Source organism: Amblyomma mixtum, chromosome 3 (assembly GCF_055824585.1).
Source record: "Amblyomma mixtum isolate Tamu chromosome 3, ASM5582458v1, whole genome shotgun sequence".
In the NCBI taxonomy this organism is placed as follows: Eukaryota; Metazoa; Arthropoda; class Arachnida; order Ixodida; family Ixodidae; genus Amblyomma; species Amblyomma mixtum.
Genome location: NC_143014.1, coordinates 307,828,115 through 307,852,539, shown reverse-complemented (window position 1 = coordinate 307,852,539; position 24,425 = coordinate 307,828,115).

Here is a 24,425-nt window from a genome sequence, read left to right as displayed (position 1 = left end):
CATCGAAAAATCAAGAAAGATGCAGTCTGTTTGTTCATTTTTATCCATATTAAAATTTAGATCAGTTGTTAGCTCGGGCAGTTGAATGTCACACGAATAACCTTTTCTGAAGCCGTGCTGATTGTGAAAGAAAAAGTTATTGGACTTATTGGTGGCGACGAACATTAGAAGAAATAACATGCTCAAGTAGTTTACAACATATACATGTGAGCGATATTGGTCTGTAACTGTCAGGAGAATCTCTATCACCGTTTTTAAGAACTGGAATGACCGCAGTGCCTATGACTGATTCTAATTGGTAATTGCATCAACTTGTGATCACTGAAATCATCAAAATATGTAATATCGCCTATGGAATCAGGAATGCTACTAAAAATTAGGTCTAGAATATTTCAGCCACGTGTTGGATGGTTGACAATTTGAGACAGGTTAAGGCACAAAGTCAAATTTAGAAAATCTTGGGATGTGCTGCTAGCGGTCGATAAATTACACCAATCAATATTTGGAAAGTTGAAGTCACCGAAAAGGTATAGGTGATCGCATGGATATTTCAATATAGCGGCATCAATGCTGAGGTGTAACTTCTCAACAAAGCCGTGACTCTGATCGGGGGGTCGGTAGCAGGCACCAATAAGTATCTGTCGATGACGAGACGAAGGCTGTCCAGACAATTTCAAGGGGAGAATGTGTTTCGACTACGAATGACCTGATGGTTTTCTTGATGACAATCAAAACGCCTCCACCCTTTCTTTCTGAGCGGTCATGACGATATATACAGAAAGTATTTCTGTCAGGCAGAACTTCACAGCTGTTTATATCAGGGTGTAACAAGGTTTCAGTTAGTACGATAATATCAGTGTTGTTGTCATCGATGAAAGAACAGATCTGATCGCGCTTCGGAAGCAAGCTACGAATATTAGCGAATTTTACTGATAAACTCGACCCCGATGCGCTTCTTGCAGCGCCTGTATGCGTATTAAGACCTGATTTCCGAGCTAGCTAGCTGCAAGAGATTACGGAATCGGTTTCACTGTCATATCTGTAGGTCCTGTCACCCATTCGCATTTTGTCAACAGACAACCTGAACTTTTTGTCATTTGCTTTGGCGTACTGTATCAACTTTTTTCTTGCCATGCGGGTGGCGGCAGAAAAATCCTCGCTGATAGAAAATCCAGTGTCTTTTAGTTTGCGAGCAGCAGCTAAGACCGTTTGCTTATCCTTAAAATGAGCGAATTTTGCTATAATTGGTCGTTGCCTTTCGGAAGCAAACTTTCCTAACGGTGGGTGCGTTCAAATTTCGATGGGGTGATTGTAATTTCCAGGTGCTCAGCGCAAAAGTCTATTAATTTTTCTTCGGACTTTGGCCAGTCTTCTTCAGGGTCGTCCTCGATACCGAAAAATAACAAGTTGGAACGCCTAGATCTATTATCAGCGTTATCGCATCTTGAATGAATGGACTGCAGTTTTTTTGGTAATATCGGACATGACATTATTAGAAGCACTGGTTGAGGAACTACTGGGAGAAGCAATAGCGGTTTCAAGGGCAGACACCCTGTCCATTAGACGTTGGATTTCATTGTCAGTGGATATTTGTTTTTCTTTAACACTTCTCAGCTCGCCTAATATTTCAGCTTGCCCTGCTTCAAGTCTTTTCACTGCGTCAAGAACAATTTCAAGGGTATCAGGACCCCGGTTCACTTCGATATCACCAGACAGAAGTAAAAAAAAATCAAGCAAGGAAGCGCGAATTTGCGACAACAACAACAGGTATCTTCTAGTCATATCACACAGTTCTACTGGGCACGACACCGCTACAAAACAGTAATTACTGCTCTTAATACAGGTAGAATGGCTCAAGTAACTAACCTGAAAAAGCAGGAAGGTTGAGTGCCCCATTCTGGCAGCAGTATCGTGCCCAGTCAAGGCCGGTGCAAGTGGGCGTTCGGTGCTGCCAGGTGAATGTTCCGTTGTAGGCCAGGCTTGACCAAGTGTAGCATGGCCTGACCGAGCACAAAGTATGCTCCTCGAAGAAAGTGTGTCGGGTAGGTCGGACTTCAGGCGGCCAGGCGAACACGCTACACAGTAGTGGCACCTGAAAAAGCAGGAAGGTTGAGTGCCCCATTCCGGCAGCAGTATTGTGCCGCTGGGCACACAGGACACAAAAAAATAATAAAGAAAGAAAAGCTGAGCATGGTGGCAACTGCAACCACCCCGTTTCAAAGGGGGCGCTCCTATCCGTCCGTCCGTCCGTCCGTCCGTCCGTCCGCCCGCCCGCCCGCCCGCCCGCCCGCCCGCCCGCCCGCCCGCCCGTCCGCCCGCCCGTCCGTCCGCCCGCCCGTCCGCCCGCCCGTCCGTCCGCCCGCCCGTCCGTCCGCCCGTCCGTCCGCCCGCCCGTCCGCCCGCCCGCCCGTCCGTCCGCCCGCCCGTCCGTCCGCCCGCCCGTCCGTCCGCCCGCCCGTCCGTCCGCCCGCCCGTCCGTCCGCCCGCCCGTCCGCCCGCCCGTCCGCCCGCCCGCCCGCCCGTCCGTCCGCCCGCCCGTCCGTCCGCCCGTCCGCCCGCCCGCCCGCCCGTCCGTCCGCCCGCCCGTCCGTCCGCCCGCCCGTCCGTCCGCCCGCCCGCCCGCCCGTCCGCCCGTCCGTCCGCCCGCCCGTCCGTCCGTCCGCCCGCCCGCCCGCCCGTCCGCCCGCCCGTCCGCCCGCCCGTCCGTCCGCCCGCCCGCCCGTCCGCCCGCCCGCCCGTCCGTCCGCCCGCCCGCCCGTCCGTCCGTCCGTCCGCCCGCCCGCCCGTCCGTCCGCCCGCCCGCCCGTCCGCCCGCCCGCCCGTCCGCCCGCCCGTCCGCCCGTCCGTCCGTCCGGCCGTCCGTCCGTGTCACCCGCGCAGCGACGGCGGCGGCGCGCCAGCGGTGCGCATTATGGCCTTGCGTCAGCTCCGCGAAATGGCTCGGCGACTCACGCAGTGTCAACAAAAACAGTATGATAACGTAACATAGAAAGCCAGCAGTAAGGTAACAAGACAAGCCAACGTTCATGCTATTGTGCTTTCGCACGTTTATATAATTTAGGAAAAAATTCTTTCATTTTTTATTTATCATCAGCCTGACTACGGCCACTGCAGAGCAAAGGCCTCTCCCCCGCCCCAAGATTTTTAACCTGCCGCCCCCTTCTACGCTTGCTTCCTGCTGGAATCCATTCAGTTACTCTTAAAGACCGTCGGTTATTTTCCCTTCGCATTACATGCCCCGACCAAGCCTATTTTTTTCTCGTCATTTCGACTAAGATGTCATCAACCCGCATTTGTTTCCTCAACCGCAATGCGGTCTCTTAACGTTACACCTATCATTTTTCTTTCCGTAGCTTGCTGCGTTGTCCTTTAAAGGTCCACTGAAGAGGAATCTGAACTCGTCTTTTTGCCGCGGGAACTCAATCTGCACGTTCCGAGCATTCTTAGAAACTGCGATTTATTGCCCTGTGTGGCTGATTTTCCTAACTAAATCGAATTAACGTCCGGCGCCCGCCTTTCTTTTTTTAATTCTCCCTCGTGCGGTGGGCGGAGTCGACCAACGCGTGGAGTGCCTTGCAGCCAGCTCCGTGGAGGCTTTGCTTTCGCTTTTATTTTGTTTTTAGGTTTCCGTGAATAAATAGTTTCATTCGCAGATAATATAGCCGAAAAATAAGCCCGCAGAAATAAAAATACGCGCGGACTATTTGCTTCTACGGACTACTACGTATTACTCCGCCGATGGCAGAGCGGCAAGCCGCCGCGGGACTGGCTGAAAGGCACTCCACGCGTTGGTCGACTCCGCCCTCCGTACGAGGGAGAATTTTTTAAAAAAAAAGGCGGGAGCCGGACGTTAATTCGATTTAATTAGGAAAATCAGCCACACAGGGCAATAAATCGAGGTTTCTAAGAATGCTCGGAACGTGCAGATTGAGTTCCCACGGTAAAAAGACGAGTTCAGATTCCTCTTCAGTGCACCTTTAATTAAGCTGAACCCTTTTCGTTAGCCTCCCCATTTCTGCCCCTTAGGTGAGTGCCGGTAAGATACAGCTGCTATATACTTTTGTCTTGAAGGCTATTGATAAACTGCCATTCACGATCTGATAGAACCTGCCATATGCGCTCTACCCCATTGTTATTCTTCTAGTTATTTCACTTTTGTTATCTGGACCTGCGGTCACTACTTGCCAGTACACGTGTTTCCTCGCCCCTTCCCGCACCTCGCTAGCAATTTTAAAGTGCCGTTCTCTTCCGAGACAGTTGAACATTACTCCGGTTTTCTGCATATTGATTTTCAGACCTACGGTTCTGGTCTGCCTGTAGAACCCATTGATCGTTCTTTGCTGTTCGTCTCCCAGCCGCAGCGGTGGCTCAGTTGTTATGGTGCTCGGCTGCTGACCCGAAAGACGCGAGTTCGATCCCGGCCGCGGCAGCCGAATTTCTTTGGAGGAGAAATTCTAGAGGTCCGTGTGCGATGTCAGTGCACGTTAAAGAACCCCAGGTGGTCGGAATTTTCTGGAGCCCTCCACTACGGCGTCTCTCATAGCCTTAGTCGCTTTGGGACGTTAAAACCCCATAAACCATAAACCATAAGCTGTTCATCTCCTGAGTGACTTAGCGTGGCATTGTCATCAGCGAATTACAGATTATTTAGGTATTATCCATTAACTCTTGTCCCCAACTGTTCCCATTTCAGGCTCCGGAATACCTCCTGTAAACAGGCGGTGAATAACATTGGCGAGATTGTGTCTCCCTGCCTGACACCGTTCCTTATTAGAATTTTATTGCGGACTTTATGGAAGCTACCGTAGCTGCGCAATAGTTATAAATATCTTCCAATATTTTCACATAGCACTCTCCTCCAGCCTGATTAAGCAATGACTCCATGACTACTAAGGTTTCGACTGAGTCGAATGTATTCTCGTAGTCTATGAAGCCTATATATAGGGGTTGGTTATATTATGCACATTTCTTGATTGTCTGATTGTTGGCGAGAGTACGGCCTATTGTCATGCAGCCTTAATGAATTCCTTCCTAATGATTTCGTTGATTGAAGTTTGAGGTTTTCCGGACTCCCTTATTAAATATTTTGTAGGCTACGGACAGTACGCTGATTATCCTGCAATTTTTCAAGTACTTGACATTTCTTTCCTTCTAGATTAAGATGGTGATAGCGGTATTTCATTTTTTTGGTTCGCTCTAGATCATAAGGCATTGCGTATTGGCTAGTTTCTCTGGCGCAATCTTTCCTCCGTCCTTCAAGAGTTCTGCGTTTGCACCATCCTCAGCAGCTGCTTTACCTTTTGCATGGCTCTAACGGCTTTCTTTACTTCCTGCTTCCTTACTGGCGGGATGTCCCTTTGCTGTATGATACTGCCTATCTCATTTACGTCATGATTAGATTGGCTACTGTATAGATTTGTGTAGAGTTTTTCGGCTACTTTAACTATCTTATCCATGTTGCTAATGGTATTGCCGTCTTCGTCTCTTAACGTATAGACCTGATTTTTGCCTACGCCTAGTTTGCTCTTCACCCGTTTTAGGCGACCTCCATTCGTTAGAGCATGCGCGATTCTATTCATATTAAAATTCTTTATGTCAGTTACCTTCCGCTTATTGACTGACTTTCATAGCTCTGCCAGTTCTGTTTTGTCTGTCGGGTTTGATGCTTTCATGCTTTGGCGTTTTTTAATGACATCTTTCGTCTCCTGAGATAGCTTTTTGGTATCTTGCCGGACCATCCAAGCGCCTACATCTGCTCCGCACTCCGTAATGATAGCGGTGAGGTTATCTTTCACAGCTTGATCATTACGGTTGTCGTCCTTAATTACAGTCGACTACCTGTTCTGAAGCAATATTCTGAATTCCTCTACTTTCCCTCTCACCGCAAATTCGTTAACGGACTTCCGCATCGCTAGTTTCTTCCGTTGCCTATTCAAGTCAAGATAACTCAAGACCTTACCATCCTGCGCTCGCTACGGCCCACCTTTCCGAGGACCTTCACATCCAGCATGTAGCCAACGTTAGCTTGTAGTATAAGTCTGGTTCGTTTTTGATCTCACCATTGGGCCTGTACCGCAGCTGTGGCCTAGTCGTCTGAGCATCCGCTTGGAATGCGGCAGGTGCAGGGTTCGATTCCTCATCATCATCACCACCATTGGGGTTCTTCCACATCCATTTCCTGTTCTCCCGTTTGCGAAGGGAGATATTCATAATGCGTAAATTATTTATCTATGCGAACTCTACTAATGACGCCCTCTGCTATTCTTACAGGGTATGCCATAGTCCTCTACTACCTGGTCTCCAGCCTGATTCTTCCCTACCTTGGCACTGAAGTATGCGATCGGTATAGTTTACTTCGTTTTTACTTTGCTCTTGCCGATTTCACGTCTTCATAGAAGCTGTCGACTATTAGATAATCATGGCTGGATATACGCGCGGAAGCCTGTACCACCTTCACTTTTTGCCTCTTGTTAAGGCTAATTACGATAAATGCCACCCACTCATTTATATTATAGAATTTCTCTGTGTTGCCAGCTCTATTCCGACTGATGACAAATCCCGCACCTAGTCCTCGTCTGTGCGCTAATCCACGATAGCATAGCAGGTGTCCATGCGTCAGCACTGTAAATGCCTCAGCTATCATCCTAACCTCACTTAGGCCTACACTCTAAACACAAATGCCTCTATATAGGAGTCAAAGGGGGTAAGCTCTCCTCTAGTGCAGTCATCTTTTATAAAAGGGAATGCGCTAGAGAACAGCTTAATCCTTTTTTTATTCTTTCCTGTTGAGAGTGCATGACATCACATTTAATGCCAGCTGGTTCCTCCAGCGGCCATGCTAGACTCGCCTCAGCAGATAAGGTTCTAGCGTGAAACGTTACCACGTTTCGTTTCCAATGGCGCCTGTCCAGAGCCAGCGGCTCTTAGCAACCTCTGCTGCGTCACAGGTCTGACCGCCGCTTTCCTCTTTTGTATTTATTTAAACTTAATTGTCTCCGTGGTCTTTTACAAGAACTTAGCAGGGTGGGCATAAGATATGCACTAGAGAAAACGCTTGATACGGCACACTTCCAGGATGTTTAAATAAAAGGAAATTAGCCGAGGACATGAACAGGAATGCAAAAATACAAAATTGCAATTACAGCACAAAGATATCAGGAACTGAAACATATAAAGATATTAAATGTGGTCTTCAATCATTTGTAGTGGCGTTTTTGTTATTGCATCAATGTGAGATTATTTCAGTCCGTAATCGTTCTCTGGAAAGTGGAATACTTATAGGAATGAATTTATGCGTGCGATAGTGTTTCCGCCGCGGTGGCTCAGTGGTTATGGCGCTCAGCTGCTGACCCGGAAGACACGGGCTCGATCCCGGCCACGGCGGTGGAATTTCGATGGAGGCGAATTTCTAGAGGCCCGCGTACTGTGCGACGTCGGTGCATGTTACAGAACCCCAGGCGGTCGAAATTTCCGGAGCCCTTCACTACGGCGTCCCTCACAGCCTGAGTCACTTTGGGACGTTAAACCTCTTGAAACCGTGAAGTCGTTTCATGGTGTTTCTGCAAAATCGCGTCGTCTCGTGTTTTATCCAGAGGTATAAGATTTATTTCGGACGTGTAAATATTCTATTGACCTTTCATTAATTAAAAAAAGAATTTCAAACGGGAAATGGGGTTTCTGGGAGAGACTGGAAACAACCCACTTTGATTACGAAGAAGAGTTGTAGATGTGCTACCTTAGGTGTTATAGATAAAAGGTACTACTTTATTCTGTACTCTAATTTAGCAGTGTTAGTTTTAGTGAAGGGATTCCAGATAATGTCTGCATATTCTTGCATCGGGTGAAAATGATGCGAAACCAGTCGAGGGGTAGGGGCCAGAAGGAAACCAGCTGGACTGTATATTTTCACAAACTGTGAAACTTGCTAACCTTCAACCTCAGTAGCCATTCTAATACATACTGTTATTTGTGGCAGCAGGAGGAGGTGGGAGGTCTTGTTCGCAGGGGTTCCGGGAGGTCGGGCAATCGAAGGTCATATTCCAGCGGATATGTTCTTCATACCGTGGTCCATGACATATTGTAACCCTTCGTCCTCAACCTCGCCACCACACCTCAGGCAGGAGGATTCAAAGTCTCTCTGACAGCTGTTTTCTTCTATGGTTTCTTTCTCAAAGTTTCTTTGGTTGAAGGAGAATAAAGCAAAGCTGGTCATCGTGCGTTTCCTGTGAGGGAAACAGCACGAAAGAAAATTACACAAAGGGGAAGATGCGCATTTGTAGGACGCGCCTCAATGATGACCTCGTAGTAACGCCAGTAGCCCCCAGAACCCAGCGATGTCACTGAGTACAAGCGCCTCCGTGCCCTGTTCCCAGATCGAACGCTTCTCTGAGATTGCCAGATGTACCGCTAGTGCTTCGAGCAGTGGGCTGGTAAACGTGGGGAAGGTAAAAATGTATTGCTTCACATATTTTAACTTGGCGGACCCACGCAAGTGTTGTGTGGGGACCACACGCCAATTCGCGTTAATCTGTGAATTTCTGTTGCTATGTGTCGGACCCTTGCCGCGCAGGGTTTTCCCCACGTTGGACAAGGGCTGTTTCGTGGCTGCCGTACAGCGACCACACGAGAGCCGCCATCGGAGCTGCATGCTTCAGCCCGTGGCTGCTGGTTGCACGGTTTCGTGAAGCCACCCAGCAAACCACAAACCTCCCATAGATGTCCAGATTAAGTCCGAACGTCTATGTACCAAAGCAAAATCTCTCAGACGTCTTATCTACCAACCTTTTTTCGTGGAAAACCTGGAGACGTACCCACGACATTATATCTGCCTTAACCTAGACTCCTCGTAGATATTACTTGTCATATCCTGGGTATGTAAGCGAGATATATAATTTAAGAATTCCATATTTTTCATTCGTTCGATATTTTGTGTTGCCTTACTGCATTTAAAGTTGGAAATCGCTGTTGACTACAAATTGGAGGCATGACCAGCGCTGCCTGTGTTTTTGTGTTTTTTCGTGCTCGCTTCACGGCAACATTATCCTACCTAGAAAGAAGAAAAATACGGGAAGTAGTAAAGACAAATCTGAATGCACACGCATCAGGTTTCTGACTCAACTGTACGCAGTTGGTTTGAAATGCCAGTCACTTTGGTCAGGATTCGCATTGTTATTTCATTACTATTCTTACATTCAATTTATACCTTGTGCTACAGCCTGCAAGCTATCTCAACCACACTGAAAAGTGAGGACACACTAAAAAACTTTTTTGTTATTTAGCAGCCAGGACTATATAATAACCATTTTTTCTGATTAAGCATGTTTTATTCAACTTATCCAACTATTTAAAGTACAAGAATTGGTTCAGTTCAATTTTTGGGAGTTATTTTTTTTTTCAAAAATGTCTTAAATCTGCTAATCGCGCTAGCAATGATAACTATTGGAATGTTGAGCTGAGGAAAGCTTAGGCATTTGTGTAGCTGAATGTGTGACCTCATATTTCTTGAGAATAAACTTCTTGAGTCCCGCTTTTTATCATCGTGTCAACACTGTAATCATGTCCAGTGCAGGCCAAAAATTTCTCCAGTTAACCCTGTGCCAGCGGCGGCCCCCTTATCCCAGCAAACTTCCGAACCTCATCTGCCCACCTGCCCTGATCCTCTCTGCTGTGCTTGCATTCTGTCTGAATCCAGCCCGTTACCCTAACGATAATTGGTTATCTTGCCTTCATGCAACACGCACTGCCCATATGCCTGTTCCAGGAGGCTTCTATGCCGCCACCATAGCCGCGGACAGGCGGCGGCGGGGAAAGTGCGGTGAATTGTCTAAGCCGCCATCGCGTTGTAGTTCGTATCGTATTTTATCAATAATAGCGGAAACTGCGCATGGCGATTGCAGCTGTGAAAAAAGTAATATGCTACAATTTAAAAATAATTAACTTATTTTTCGTGCCACAGCAAGCCTGCTACTAAGTACAAAAAAGAGACGATACAAAATATGTGACAGTTTCGCACATCCGCACGAGGCTAGGTTCAGCCATGGCGGCAGTGGTAGAGCGCAGGGCGTGTGCGATTTCTATCGTGTTCAACATTGTGTTTGAAGAACCTCGACACAGAATTAATTATTCCCTTATTATTGCTGGCGAGATTGTTCAACCATTCTTTCCTTGATGGAGCTGAAGGAAGACAGTTTGCTTGCTTTTACTACTCGGCGAAGTGGACCTGTCAGTACGAATTAGGAGTACAAGTCGTTTTCACCGGCTGGGATCGTGACCTTTCTTGGTGCGTACTCAGTCTCAGTTTACTCATTGAAGTGTATTTTATGCTATTTTTGCGTTCGTAATGAAAAAATTCTAACGCATTTATCGGCACGTTATATTTTTACGCTCCCTCGTTTGGCTGTTTTGCCAAACTCGCTGTGTATTGAAACAAAGGCTGGTGATGTACCGCCTGTTCCGTATTTATCTGTCCGTGCTAGAAAAAATTCTCCTCTGCAAACTACTGGACTGTATGGGCTGAAACGCCGACTACAAGGTAGCTTATGATAATCTTCGTCTTTCGATATGTAATTTAACATCTAAACTTGCCTACATTTTCAGGAATCGGCGAAAAACTGCATTCGGCTGCGGCAGAACTTTTCGTCCAGGCGAGCAAAGAAGCCAGTCTGACAGACTGCGCCATCTGGCGAGCGGTGTTAATTTCAAGGAGCAGACGACACGCACATCCCAAGAAACCGCGCGAGGTGCGCATTCCAGCCACAAGCCGTGACATCGGTTGCCTCACCGCTCGCCAGATGGCGCAACCTGTCAAAGTGGCTTCTTTGCTCGCTTGGACGAAAAGTTCTGCCGCAGCTGAATGCAGTTTTTCGCCGATTCCCGAAAATGCAGGCAATTTTAGATGTTAAATTACTTATCGAAAGACGAAGACCATCATAAGGTACCTTGTAGTCGGCGTTTTGAGCCCATATAGTTCAGTAGATTGCGCAGCGGAATTTTTCGTAACAGGGACAGATAAATACGGAACACGCGGTATGCAACTGGCCTCTACTACCGAAATGTGGGCATGCGTTCGGATGGTGTGCCGAAGTGCGTGTGCAAGCACACTCCGCTCAGCACGACTGCCTTTTAGTGCTGCAAGGACAACCTTTGACGCTTCATAGACTTGCGTCGGTAAAAATGGCGTAAATTACTGGGTTTGTTTGTTGTGGTTGCTGTGCCATTCTCTTGTCACCTGTAAAAGTGAACAATTATGCTTTCTTTTGCAGCAACCCTGGCTTATTGGGCTCGGCAGAAGAGTATTGATGCCACCGCAGCTGTTAACTTGACGATTATGCTCAACGAGAAGATTCAGTGAAAGCGCCGAGCGCAAGAAAATACTGACGCACTAGGAAGTCATCTGCAGTGTTTTGGGCTCCCATGATGGCCATGTACTCGCTTACTCAACTGTATTTGAGCTAGCTGGAGTGCTTGGACGTCCCGACGACTCCATAGGGAAGTCTGTGGCTGGGATGCAGTAGGTCTCCATTCCATCTGGAATTGTAACAGGTGTCAGCTGCATCTCGTATTGCAGCTGGTTCCAGTCTGGAAATGTGTCTCTTAAAACAGTAGGACTGGAACCAGTTTGAAATTTTCACCTGGATATTGATCTATGTATAGTCATATTCTCTTTATATAGACGTCTAGGCTACGTAGACTGGGCGTACTTACATGTTCACAAATATAGAGCGTGATGTCTGCAGTACGTACCTACAACGTGAACTGGACCCCAATTTTCATGTTGTAGGTACGTAGATTTTTCGTAAACGGTACTAATATGGATGTCTAATGGAGGTGTCTAATGTCCAGCGTAAATATCTTGCTGATGTCTATGGTACGTTTTATGGTTTACTGGGCATCGTCCAGAACCTGCAACCAGGCGTGGCCAGCAGCTACTGCCATGCTTCAAGCAGAGTGGACCGTGTGGATGGAAAAGACTTTTGGCAGCCACGTGGCATTTTTCCGAGATTTCAGTGCAAAATCTCTGAATTTGCGCTCGGTACCGCTTCATCGGGATGGTATATTGGGCGGTCATACGCATTACTTTTACGAGTAGTGGCAAATTTTGTACTTTTTGGTAATTTGTTCACGTAACATTTATTTCGTGCTTAAATTTGGCGTTGTGTGTGTGATTATTACGAAGCCGTGCACTAAAGTTGACGGGATGCGGCTTCCATGCAAAATATTACTTCTGCGCAGTCTTCCAAATCACGCTAATGAATAGCATTGAATCACGAGGGGACGCGCGTGCTGCATCCGCTGGAATAATACCAACTGATTGAGTTAGGAGGCAATGCCGAAATAATGTATTTCGCGAATCCGCATACCCGGAACTTACGTTCATGACTGTACAGTGTGAAATTAGCCGCCGCCCCAAACCTTGCATTCAGTTCCTCGTAGGTGGTTTGTATGGCGCTTGGAGAATTCTAATGCGTTAGCATTTGAAGCCCCACCATCAGGAAAAAAAGGCTGAGGCTTAACTTGGTTAAGCCTGGAGAATGCGAAGCATCATCGTGTCGCGTAATTTGGAGGCGCACAACCACAGCGACGGCGCGAGGTGGGCCCCCGTTTCTCCACTGTCGTGACGTCATCGTATCACGTGGTGTGACGTCATGTATCACGTGATTTGGAGGCGCACAACCACAGCGACGGCGCGAGGTGGGCCCCCGTTTCTCCACTGTCGTGACGTCATCGTGTCACGTGGTGTAACGTCATGTATCACGTGATTTGGAGGCGCACAACCACAGCGACGGCGCGAGGTGGGCCACCGTTTCTCCACTGCCGTGACGTCATCGTGTCACGTGGTGTGGCATCATCGTGTCACGCGATTTGTAGGCGCACAACCACAGCGACGGCGCAAGGAGGGCCCCCGTTTCTCTACTGTCGTGACGTCATCGTGTCACATGGTGTGACGTTATGTATCACGTGATTTGGAGGCGCATAACCACGGTGAAGGGCTGAAGTGGTAGCTAAAGTAGTATGCTTCGCATAAAAGTGTCCGGCGCAGTTCGGCGGCGCCGTGCTGTGTACACTTGCCCCGCACCACCTGGCAGGTGGAAAGAGCCACTTGCCACCTGCCATGGTTGGGTGTCCAAATGAGCAGAGGGAAATTTCCCTCTCCACTTGTAGGAGAGATGAGGGAGGCGCCGGAAGATGGCTGCTATGGGAAGAAAAACAAATTATTGTACAATTGATAAGGACTAATAATGACACGAAAACTCGGCAAAAATAAAAATGACAGAATAGACTGCAAGGAGTACACAAAAGTTGCTCAGCAGTTGGCTGATGATGGTAGAGCAAATAACATTTTATCGGCAAAGAAATACATGGCAAAGAATATAAGAAAATATCAAGAGAAGTAGTTCCCAAGAAAAGCAAGGAGAAAACCTAGTGTTAACACATTGTCCCGCATAGTGATTTAGCGGGCCTATAATTTTTTATTCCTCCTGGCTTTTCCTAGCCGTTATAACTAGGGGGAAGCAGTGTTCTATATCTGTGATCGATGCGAGTGTGTGAAGATTTTGTGCTTGTGCTTGATAGACACCAAAAAATACATTGTAGTGGCGAATTGTGCCGTATAATGGTCTGTGCCGCATGGAGAGGCCCCACTGTGTTTGCTGGATAGCTCAAGATAGAAGAGCAAGTTGCTTGGCTGGTTGGTACTGTTGTATCGTGGTGGAGCAGCGCCTGTGTACGTCCTTCCTTGGTTCTTGTGTCCCGTCCTTTGCGCTGCTCCACCACGAAGCTCAAGATAATTTTTGGACGACTCAGTTCTTTATACCCAGTAGGGTGCTGTAAGTCTAACAAAGTAGCCTATTCATTCACAACCGTTGCCACGGCGATAATGGGGTTCTGCAGTGATGCGCTGATATTATCATGCTCGGAGCTTCCTTGTAGCATCACTATTAGAGCTAGTAGCGGTGCTGTATGGCACCGGTCTGGGCTCAGGAATGTAAAACAACAAAGATAGGGAAATATTGTTATGAAATTAGGACTATGCGATTACTAAAAAAAACTGATGCTCAAATAAATTGTTAGCAAAAAATTATAGCTTTTGGAGAATTAGTTGACCGATAAAGGTATGCATCCCAACATAATCCGTGGATGACAAACAGGCTGTTTGAACTCTTGTGCAAAAAGAAAAACATTTAAAGAAAGATAAAAATAATTTGGCCGTTCGGTACAAAAAGTTTTGTAATTATATTTATTCTTTTTTGAAGAAAGCTAAAACAAACTTTTACGAAAGAAAATTTTGGTATGGAGGGAGGACATGGAGTACAAATGGGACATAATTATTTCTTAAACAGGAAAGGTCATAGTGAAATTATTAGAAAAACTGCTCATCAAGACAGTCTAGATTACTGAGAAAGAAATAGCTGACCCATTTGCTGAATTCTTTAAAAAAATTCTCTGTGGTTCAACCCGGCTGAACCTTGTAGGACGAGCTAAGGCTCTGTTAAGCATCGTTGGACACGGATTAGCTTTGATTAAACTTTATTGCATATCATTGGTTTGGCTTGGGCGGCCATGATACATTGTCGAAGCACTAGTCCCTTGACGGCAATACCATCAGGGAATCGTTGTCCGCGCCGAAATTTCTTCTGGCTATGAAAGACATAGAATACCTGGCATCGAGGTCTGGACTGCAGGGTGAATGGTAGACCTCCATGGAGCGCATTCCCAGACATCAACTTGTGATTTATGAGCCATGTGATCTGGCGTATTGTCGTGAAGCAGATGCACAGTTGCCCCACGGCGCTTGGCTTTGGTTTGTCGCGCAATCGCGCCATTCATGCATTGTCCACCCACTGTTTGGTTTATTGGTTTATTAGGGTTTAACTCCCGAAGCAACTGAGGCTGTGAGGGACGCCGAAGTGAAGGGCTCCGGTAATTTCGACCGCCTGGGGTTCTTTAACGTGCACTGACATCGCACAGTACACGGGCCTCTAGAATTTCGACGGAGGCGAAATTCGACAGCCTCGGCAGGGATCGAACGCGCGTCTTTAGGGTGAGCAGCCGAGCTCCGTATAACCACTGAGCCACCGCGGCGGCTGTCCATTTACGAATTATGTGACACCGAGGAAAAACAAAGGGTAGAGTTGAGGCAAGATAGGTTTTATTTTCGAGGAAGGGCAGAGCGGTAAGTCCGAGACCCCGCCGAAATTTTTCCTGGGGGCTTAGCTCCCCCCCCCCCCCCCCCCCGAAGACTGAGCGATGGGGTCAGGCGGCAGCATGCCTTCTGCTACGGACTGGCACATTCACATGTCCGACGGGGAGTCACCGAGAGCGATGTCGCTGTTTCCAGCCGCACGCTTCACGACAGGAACGGTGAAATACACTGGAGCGAACAAACTGGAGCCAGTTTTGCCTTGCCAATTGCGCCGCGTACTCTTCTGCTTTCGCTGTGACTTCTGCGATCTTAAGTTTTAGTTTTCTTTTGTACTTTTGTTTCTTCCACCTCTTGGTGAGCCCGCGTCTAGCTTCCCATAGCTTGAGCAGCCTGGCGTCCACCTCGGGTGTCTGCGTCGTTCGCGCGATTTCTTTAGTGTACTTGCGCTGTTTTTCTTTCAGCATGTTTCCCCACTCTTCTATCGATTGGGTCCCTTTCGCGGCGAGATTCCCGTTGCATGCCTCTCGAAAAGCGCTCCAATCCGTAATTTTTGCCGATCCCAGCTGGCGCTTTAGCCTGTCTGAGGTTGCTTGTGTTTTAAGTATATAGTGGTCACTGCCCAGATTTTCTAACAGGTTCTCCCACACTGCCTGTTCCTACTTCCAGGCGGGCACAAACTGTGAGGATAATTTTCATCCTAATGTGAATAATTAACTAAATACAATAACCAACATTTAATTGACTGGAGGTAAATAGCATGCAAGTTTGTATTGAAAACTTCGAGGTAGTGGCATTTGATGACTATTCTAGTTAGTACAATTTTAGCAAAGCGCCTGTGCCTTGAGATAGGCGCGTCTAAAATTCCAGTCCAATCCTAATTACTCATGCGAGAGCGCGGCACCCAGCACGAAGCTCCTCCCAGGTGTGATGCAGCTGTTGCCTATGGCACTCCGTCCGCCAGGAATGCGGACCGACAGGCGACGGTGATTACTTCTCGTTCTTGGCCAGCTAAACCGAAGAATGACGGTGCGGCCGACGCAAGGCGAGCCGGCGCCTCCTCTGTTTTTACAACGCCAGCCGCATCGGCCGCTTCGCAGTGGGAGCCGTCGTCACGCCTGATTTCAGTTAGTTGCTGCGCTGCGGCCACACAGCAGTCGTCCAGTCTTCAGTAGTACACCACAGTGGCGTAGCCAGAAATCTTTTTCGGGGGGGGGGGGGGGGGGGGGGTGCTCTTGTTGCAGCGCGGCCTACTCATAGAATTTGTGGAGGGATCAAAAGCAAGAATAATAACTTCATTGCCATACTGAGAATGCAATTATGCATTAGATAACGCTACGGACTGCCTAGGCAAGTGAAAAATGTATTTTTTTAAAATAAAAGAATGCATTCGTATGTCTTTAAAATCGTGCCATACATAACTGATACCAATGCTTCCATGCTTTTGCGTATTTATTTTATTTATTTATTTATTGAATACTGCGGACATGCTGTATGACCAAGCAGGAGAGGGAAATACATACAGGAGGGAAAAGCAAAACAGGTGCGATAGTAACGAACGATATAAATACAACAAAACAAGCAACGCAAAAGTACAATTGAGAACGCGGTTACAGCACAGCTACTAAACCAGCAGTGAAAATCAAGAATGATTACAAAACAACGGAGAGTTCTCCGGTAGAGCATTCCATTGAGAAATTGTTCTCGGAAAAAAAGAAAACTTGTAGGCATCTGTGCGTGCAAAAATAGGTTTCAGGCTAAGGGCATGCTTATGGCGCGAGGCTCGTGTGGAATCATTAACGATGTAATTTTCAGGTCGGATACCAAGTCGAGAAAAGTATAATGAATGAAGGAAGTTGAGACGGGCTTTCTTCGTTCTATCTGCCAGTGGTTCTAAGTCTGCGAGTTTCAACATGGCGGAAGGAGAGTCTAGGCGCCTGTAACGGTTGTAAATGAATCGTGCCGCAAGACGTTGCATTCTTTCTAGTTTTTGGATGTCATCTACCGTGTAGGGGTCCCATACAATGCAGGCATATTCGAGACTGGGCCTTACAATAGATTTATATGCTTTCAGTCTTAGGGCACTAGGGCAACCGCTCATCCGAAGCTTCAGAAATCCTAGCTTTTTGCGGGTGGAGGAGCATATATTTTCGATGTGTTTCGTCCATTTGAGCCGTGACGTTATTGTGACACCTAGATACTTATATTCTTTTACAGCTCTGATTGCAATGTTATTAATGTTGTATAAAAAATTATGTTGCGTGGTCTTTTTACAGATGCAAAGAGAAACTGTTTTGTCAAAGTTAATAACCATTTCCCATTCATTACACCATTTAGCTAAATATTGTAGATTTGCATTCAAAGTAAGCTGGTCAGACACAGATTTGATAGACTTAAATATAATACAATCATCCGCAAACAGCTTTACGGACACAGAGGGATCGAGAGCTTCTGGGAGATCATTTATATAGATATTGAATAGTACTGGACCCAGAACCGATCCCTGAGGCACACCTGAGTAAACCTCTAAGAATCGAGAGGTGGCTCCATCGATGTCGACAAACTGCTTTCGCTTTGATAAGTATGATGTGACCCAATTTATTATTTGATCCGGAATGCCTAATAATTTCATTTTTATTACTAGTTTATGGTGAGGTACTCTATCGAAAGCTTTAGAATAATCTAAAAAAATCATGTCGACCTGGCCACCGCAATCAAGCACTTTAGCAAGTTCATCTACAGTGACCACTAGCTGTGTTGTAGTTGAGAATCCTCGACGGAAGCCATGTTGCGCTTTGGTCATTATTCCCGTGTGGTCTAAATAATTATTGAGGTATTTGGTGAGTACGTGTTCTAGCACTTTGCAGGAGGTGGAAATCAATGAAATAGGGCGGTAATTACCAACTTGTAGTCGGCTGCCGCTTTTAAAAACCGGAACCACGCGAGAAATTTTCCATTCATCTGGTACTGTACCCGACTCAAGAGACTTATTAAATATTATTATCAAAAACTTGGCTAGTATTTCAGCGTACATTTTAAGAAAGGTAGTGGGAATATTATCGGGGCCGGGGGATTTCTTGGGGTCTAGCCGCAGGAGTAGTTCTACTATTCCTTCTCTGCTAATAGTGACACTTCTTTCGAGACTGTTCAGACAACGATCGTTTAACGGAGTGTTAGATTTAGTGAAAACGCTTTGGAAATCAGTATTAAAAGCATCAGCTATCTCCTTTTTATCTGTAATGGTAGAATCATTGACGGTAATCTTGTAAAGTTTTCTACTTCCTTTGTTTGAGAGAAAGTGCCAAAATTTACTGGGATTTTCAGTCACGAAACGACCAAGCGTCTCACCAAAGTAGCGCTGTCTTGATTCTTGTAACTGTGAAGCAAGGGTAGCTTTTAGACTGCTAATGACAGAAATGGCAGTGCTTTTCTGTCTCCGATATCGTTTCAGCTTACGTTTAACGTGAATTATATCTCTGGTTATCCAGGGGCTTCTCCTATCTACCTTCTTTTTTCTATCTGGAACAAAGTTATGCAGACAGAAGTGACAGAGAGTCCTAAACCTTACCCAAAGTGCATTAGCGTCACCACTATCGAATGATTGCAATGAATCTTCTAAATAGGAAACAATGCTAGAATGATCCGCTAAAGCAAAATTTTTTACCGTTACGATCCTAGAAGCAATCTTCAGGGATTGGCGTGGTAGTGAGCAATAAAAAATACCAATTTATGGTCCGAGATTCCATCATGCACTTCGGTAGTACAGTTTGTTATGCTATTTGGACAGAGGAATAGATCTAACACTGAAGCTGATGATTCAGTTACACGAGTGGGGGCTAGAACCACCTGCTTAAGATTATAAGCTAACAGCATGTCCAGGAGAGTGTCTGCACTTGGTACTTCATGTGTGCCAGCAGTCAGCGATTCCCAGTCAACATGTGGAAGGTTAAAATCACCTGCTATTATCATGTTATCTCTTCGGTATCTACCTAGCTGATCGTAAAGTTTTAACATAAAGTCATGGTGAACTCCGGGCGCCCGGTAGACACCAACGATAACAATAGGATTACCACAAAAGTCAATTTGGCATAGCACACTTTCATGGTCACTGTCGATGGGAGGCAGAGCATGAGATGATAATCCATATTTAACCAGAATCGCAACTCCGCCTCCCCTCGATAAGCGATCCCTACGGTAAGCAGTGTAAGAAGGTGGGAAAATGCAACTGTCAAGCACATGAGGCTGCAGCCAAGTTGCAGAGATAACCGCTACATGGGGATCGTAAGAAAGTAAAGCATGCTCAAGAAGTTCCTGCTTATTGCACACACTCCGCGCATTCAAACAAATAAGGCGAAAATTTTTCTGCTCAGTGAACTCGTTATCAAGGCGTCATGGCTCTTCCGGCTGCTTCGTGCTACGCAACAGCACCCTGCAGTTCTTTTCATCGTCCCACGCGTAAAGATCATCGTTTATCAGCAGTTTGTCATGAACCAGCTTTGCTTTATCGTTAGGGCGACGATCGTCTTCAAAGGACTGCCACAATTTCTTTCTTTTCTGTTGTGTGACGTATGAGTAATCGTGCGACACCGACACCCCAGAATCCTTGAGCTTGGAGCAGTTTTGAAATATTGCATGCTTTTCGTTGTAGTTAAACACGCGAAAAATTACTGGACGAGGCCTATCCATATGGGGTTTGCCAATTCGGTGGATCCGTTCAACTGTGCTCACCGAGACGCCTAGTTTATCTTGACATACTTTCTGGAGGACTTTTTCTTCTAAATCAGCTCTCGTTTCTTTTGGGCTTTCTTTTACACCAAACACTACAACGTTGTTCCGGCGAGCGCGGTCCTCGTAATCCACCATCTTCTTGCTTTGCGCTGCCAAGGCTTTTTGCAAATGCTTTACCGATTCCTCAAGTTGCCGTTTCCTTCCTTCGTTAGCTTTGCATAATTCCAGAACCTCGTCTAGCTTTGTTAGCTTTGAGTTTATCTCAGAAAGGGTTGCATCGCGACTCTCGTTGCTTGCCTTCATTTCCTGCAATTCTTCCAGGATTAAGCTTAATGTTTCCTTCTGTCCGGGACCTGGATTAGGCTCAACGAAATATCACATTTATATTATATTTAATAAGTAAAGAAAATATCACACGAAATATAGAACTATATCAGTACGAAACCAGCAAAGCAGTGCATGCCGCTGATATGAAAAACGTAAAGGCCATGAAATTAGCAAGTATAGGGGACAAATATTTTAATGAATCTTTGTCATTCAAGAACATTTACATTTTTGCACATGCAACGGACAGGAAAAAATCTCACCGACGCTGTCCTTCGTTCCAGTGTACCGCGCAGCAACGCAGCTGTCACCGGTCATGTATTGTGAGTAATTGCACCGAAATTTTAGTCGCAACAACGAGCACATGTATAAAGGATGAGTTCTGCAAAATATGCATTAAGTGCGAAGATAAAATGGAGTATTAGAAATGCGAAGATACAACTTGATGAAGGACAAAAAAGTGTCAATGGAAACAAAGTCACTGTATGTATACAGAAAACCTCGCAACAGGATATTTAAATACACGTATGTCTCCATTAAATCTACGTATCTAAGCAAAAGTCACTATATACAATGTGTCAAACGAGACAAATAAACATCTTGCGCAATCACAGAAAGTAAACTTTGCACAGGGAAAGACTGACGATCCAGGCAAGAACAAAACTAGGTGGCGCTGCAAGCAGCCGTCTCGAACAGACGCACGCTCGCATCGCTCCGACTTTTTGAAGCTTTTTGGCCCGGACGTTTTTGGGCTAGGCTCCCAAAAATGAATGGGCCACCCCCATCGTGTTCCTCGCCACCTGTGGACGACGGTTTCAACGCTTCCGCGTCAACGACTACCCCAGGAAACCATCCGGATGCATCGGATACGCCTACCGCCGAAGCCGCCAACATGGCTTCGCAGCAGCCTCGGCAAGACGCCGCGGTAACATCGCTTTGCAGCGGCACAGATAACGCGGCCCAACCTGACGCCGTGCTCGGCGCCGACGAAAGCATGACGGATGACGAAGCCATTCAAGTGGTTGCGACGATACCTGTCTCCAACCCATTCTCTGTTCTTTCCACGGAAAACAAGCCGGGAGCGCCCCTTCCGAGGTAGGATCTTGCACTTTTCCGTTTTCGAAATTTGCCAAGCAACCTAGGATGGGGTCAGGCACATCGCGGATGGCTCAAGAAAGCACTCGCTTTGAGAACAAACGACACGGCGTAAAACATGCCCACTCGCAGATAGCTATAAATGCTCGCTTCACGGATGCGCATTATCGATCGCTAGGCTGTGCCTCAGCGTCCATAGTCACCCCAATGGGCAGAATCGATCACTTGGCTGATAATGAACATACTGAAGAAGATGAATGGCAGCCTGTTAGGCGAAAGAACACAGCCGCCGATCCAATCAGTGTTAAATACACTGTGATAATTAAGCTAACCGCACCTGGACAACTAGGGACACTCCCCGCACACTGGCTGCACGAAGCTGTTGCTAATGAGCTTCGAAAAATTCATTTTCACTCTGGCTTTCAATTACGGCCTCTTGAACGAAGCAATCAGTTTGCTGTCGACATATCGCATATGCATGCCAGAGACCATCTGATTGGACTGCAGACTCTCCTAATTTCTGGAAAGGAGACACCTATCCAAGCTTATGAAACCATACGCCCCGGCCAGATCCGCGGGGTCATTTATCGTGCCAACCGGTTAACAAGCGAACAGCTCATGGCAAACCTCACGTGCTACTCGTGCAGGATAATAAACGCCAGGCCTATGGGCAAGAACGGAGCAGCTCTAATCACGTTTGAGGGCTCCAGACTTCCACGAAATATTCATCTGTACAGCATACTCCTTCCGGTGACGCCTTATCACCCGAAGTCTATCATATGTGAGACCTGTCACAAAATCGGACACAGGGCAATTTCGTGTCCATTAGTCGGCCAACGTCGATGCTCGTACTGCGGTCGCCTTGCACATGGAAACCTCGAGGTTTGTCCGACGGAACCACTATGCCGCAATTGCAGAGGTCCCCACGTAGCCACGGACCCACAGTGCCCTGCTCGGCGGCAGGCCACAAAAACCTTGAGGAATGGCATTTTCCGTCGTATCCGAGTATCGCGACGAAAAGAACGCAAATAACAAGCCGAGATTCTACGTGGTAACCAAACGGTGTCGACGACGGCGCACAAGGGCCCTGTCAGTACACACCAATCAGCCTCGAATGCAATTGTGCTTGTTAATCAGGACTTCCCTCCACTACAAAGTCAGCCGTTGCCGAAGACACGAGACAGCGAAAATAAAACTAAACGGCAAGGCGCGCACAAGCCCCCAACACAATCTGAGAGCAATAGTCAAAGGAATGCCACCTCATCTCTAACCGCAGTTTTTGAGCATACCGCGGCGGCACCAAAGCAAGCGCGCATTCATCGGGTTTACGCTGAAATACTCCGTGATACGCAACGCGGCGCGCAAACGAATCTTGCAAAAGATAGTTCGCGTACGCTACACTTAGATGAAAACCAGCTCACGCGCATTATCGAACTGGTCACTGCCGAGGTGATCAAGCGTATGCTCCCACTCTTGGGAATGTCACAGGTTTCTCCGAATCGCCGCCGCGGTGGCTCAGTGGCTATGGTGCTCGGCTGCTGACCCAAAAGACGCGGGTTCGATCCCGGCCGCGGCGGCTGGAATTTCTTTGGAGGAGAAATTCTAGAGGCCCGTGTACTGTGCGATGTCAGTGCACGTTAAAGAACCCCAGGTGGTCGAAATTTCCGGAGCCCTCCACTACGGCGTCTCTCATAGCCTTAGTCGCTTTGGGACGTTAAACCCCATAAACCAACCAACCAGGTTTCTCCGAATCAAGAGCCCGAAATTGGGCACACATCATCTTCACTTCCGCGTACCTTTCAGTTTAATAATAGCAGGAATTAGCGCGAAACCACATGACATTTTTGCTTCGGACTCTCCTATATGGTTCTTGCAATAGATCTGCCGGGGAATCCGTCGCAAACAAGCGGAACTTCAGAGGAGACTGTCCATCACGCCAACGCCTCCTCTAGCTGTCCTGCTTCAGGAGACTGGCATTAATAAGCCCAATCTAACAGGGTACAAACCTTACTGCACCCCTTCCATAGAGCACCGGCGTCCCGGGCCAGGATCGCGATCTGCGCCTCCAATGGCCAATGGGCAGGCATGCGTTCTTGTTCTGTCGCGCACGGCCCACACTGAACTAGATACTTCCGCGTGGTGCACGCAGACGCAGGAGGTAGCGGGAGTACGCCTTAGCTTAGATGGCGACCAACAAGCCTTAGTTTTTTCAATCTATGCGCGATCATTCGGTACTACGACATATCGAGTAGATATGTCTTTTGTAGAACACTTCTTAAGGATATATCCCCATGATCGCGTTGTAGTTGGGGGTGATTTTAACGCCATGCACAGCAGCTGGGGATATCATCACTCAGATGCTAGGGGAAGGCACCTTTGGCAGCAAATTGTCAGAGCGAATCTGACCATAGTCAACGACCTCGCGCTACCTACTCGCCTTGGCCAGCACAAAGGTCAACAAGACACTTCCCCAGATTTGACACTAGTGTCTCATCCCAGTGAGATCCTATGGTCGAGGGCTGATGATGTCATGGGCAGTGATCATTATCCCGTGGTGGTCTCATGGGCTCCTCGAGGGCGAAAGTCATTACAGCGGCAACAACGCAGTCGAATAGAGGAGCACGTCTCATGGGACGATTTTCGTAGAATGATCGGTACGGTGAACGCTCCCACAGGGTTAGACGAGCTCATTACTCAGATCAGCGATGCCAAGAAGAAAGCTACAACGAAGCTTTCAGTCAAGTTTGATGCCCCAAAGCCGGACTCCCACCTTTTGAATCTGTGGAATCGTAGGCTTCGGGCTCTCAAGGCGTATTGCCGATCAGGCCGGACACCCCATCGGAGGCGTGCTCTCACTCGCATCAGTCAAGAAGTTCAGAAGTATACTCTGCAGCTCGCTCTCCAAGACTGGCAGCTGCTGTGCCACTCACTCAATGGAGCAGCTAACTTATCGAAGGCCTGGCACATATTTCGAGCTATCCTTGGACGAAAGAAGCCAACTTCCCCTGCCCAATGCATGGCCTTGAAATTGAATGTCTCCCCGGCGAAGTTAGCTATACAAGCAGGGAAGGTATTTTTTCCCCAACATGAAAATGCAGATGCCTTGCCCGCGGACCCCGTATCAGGTACATCAAACGAT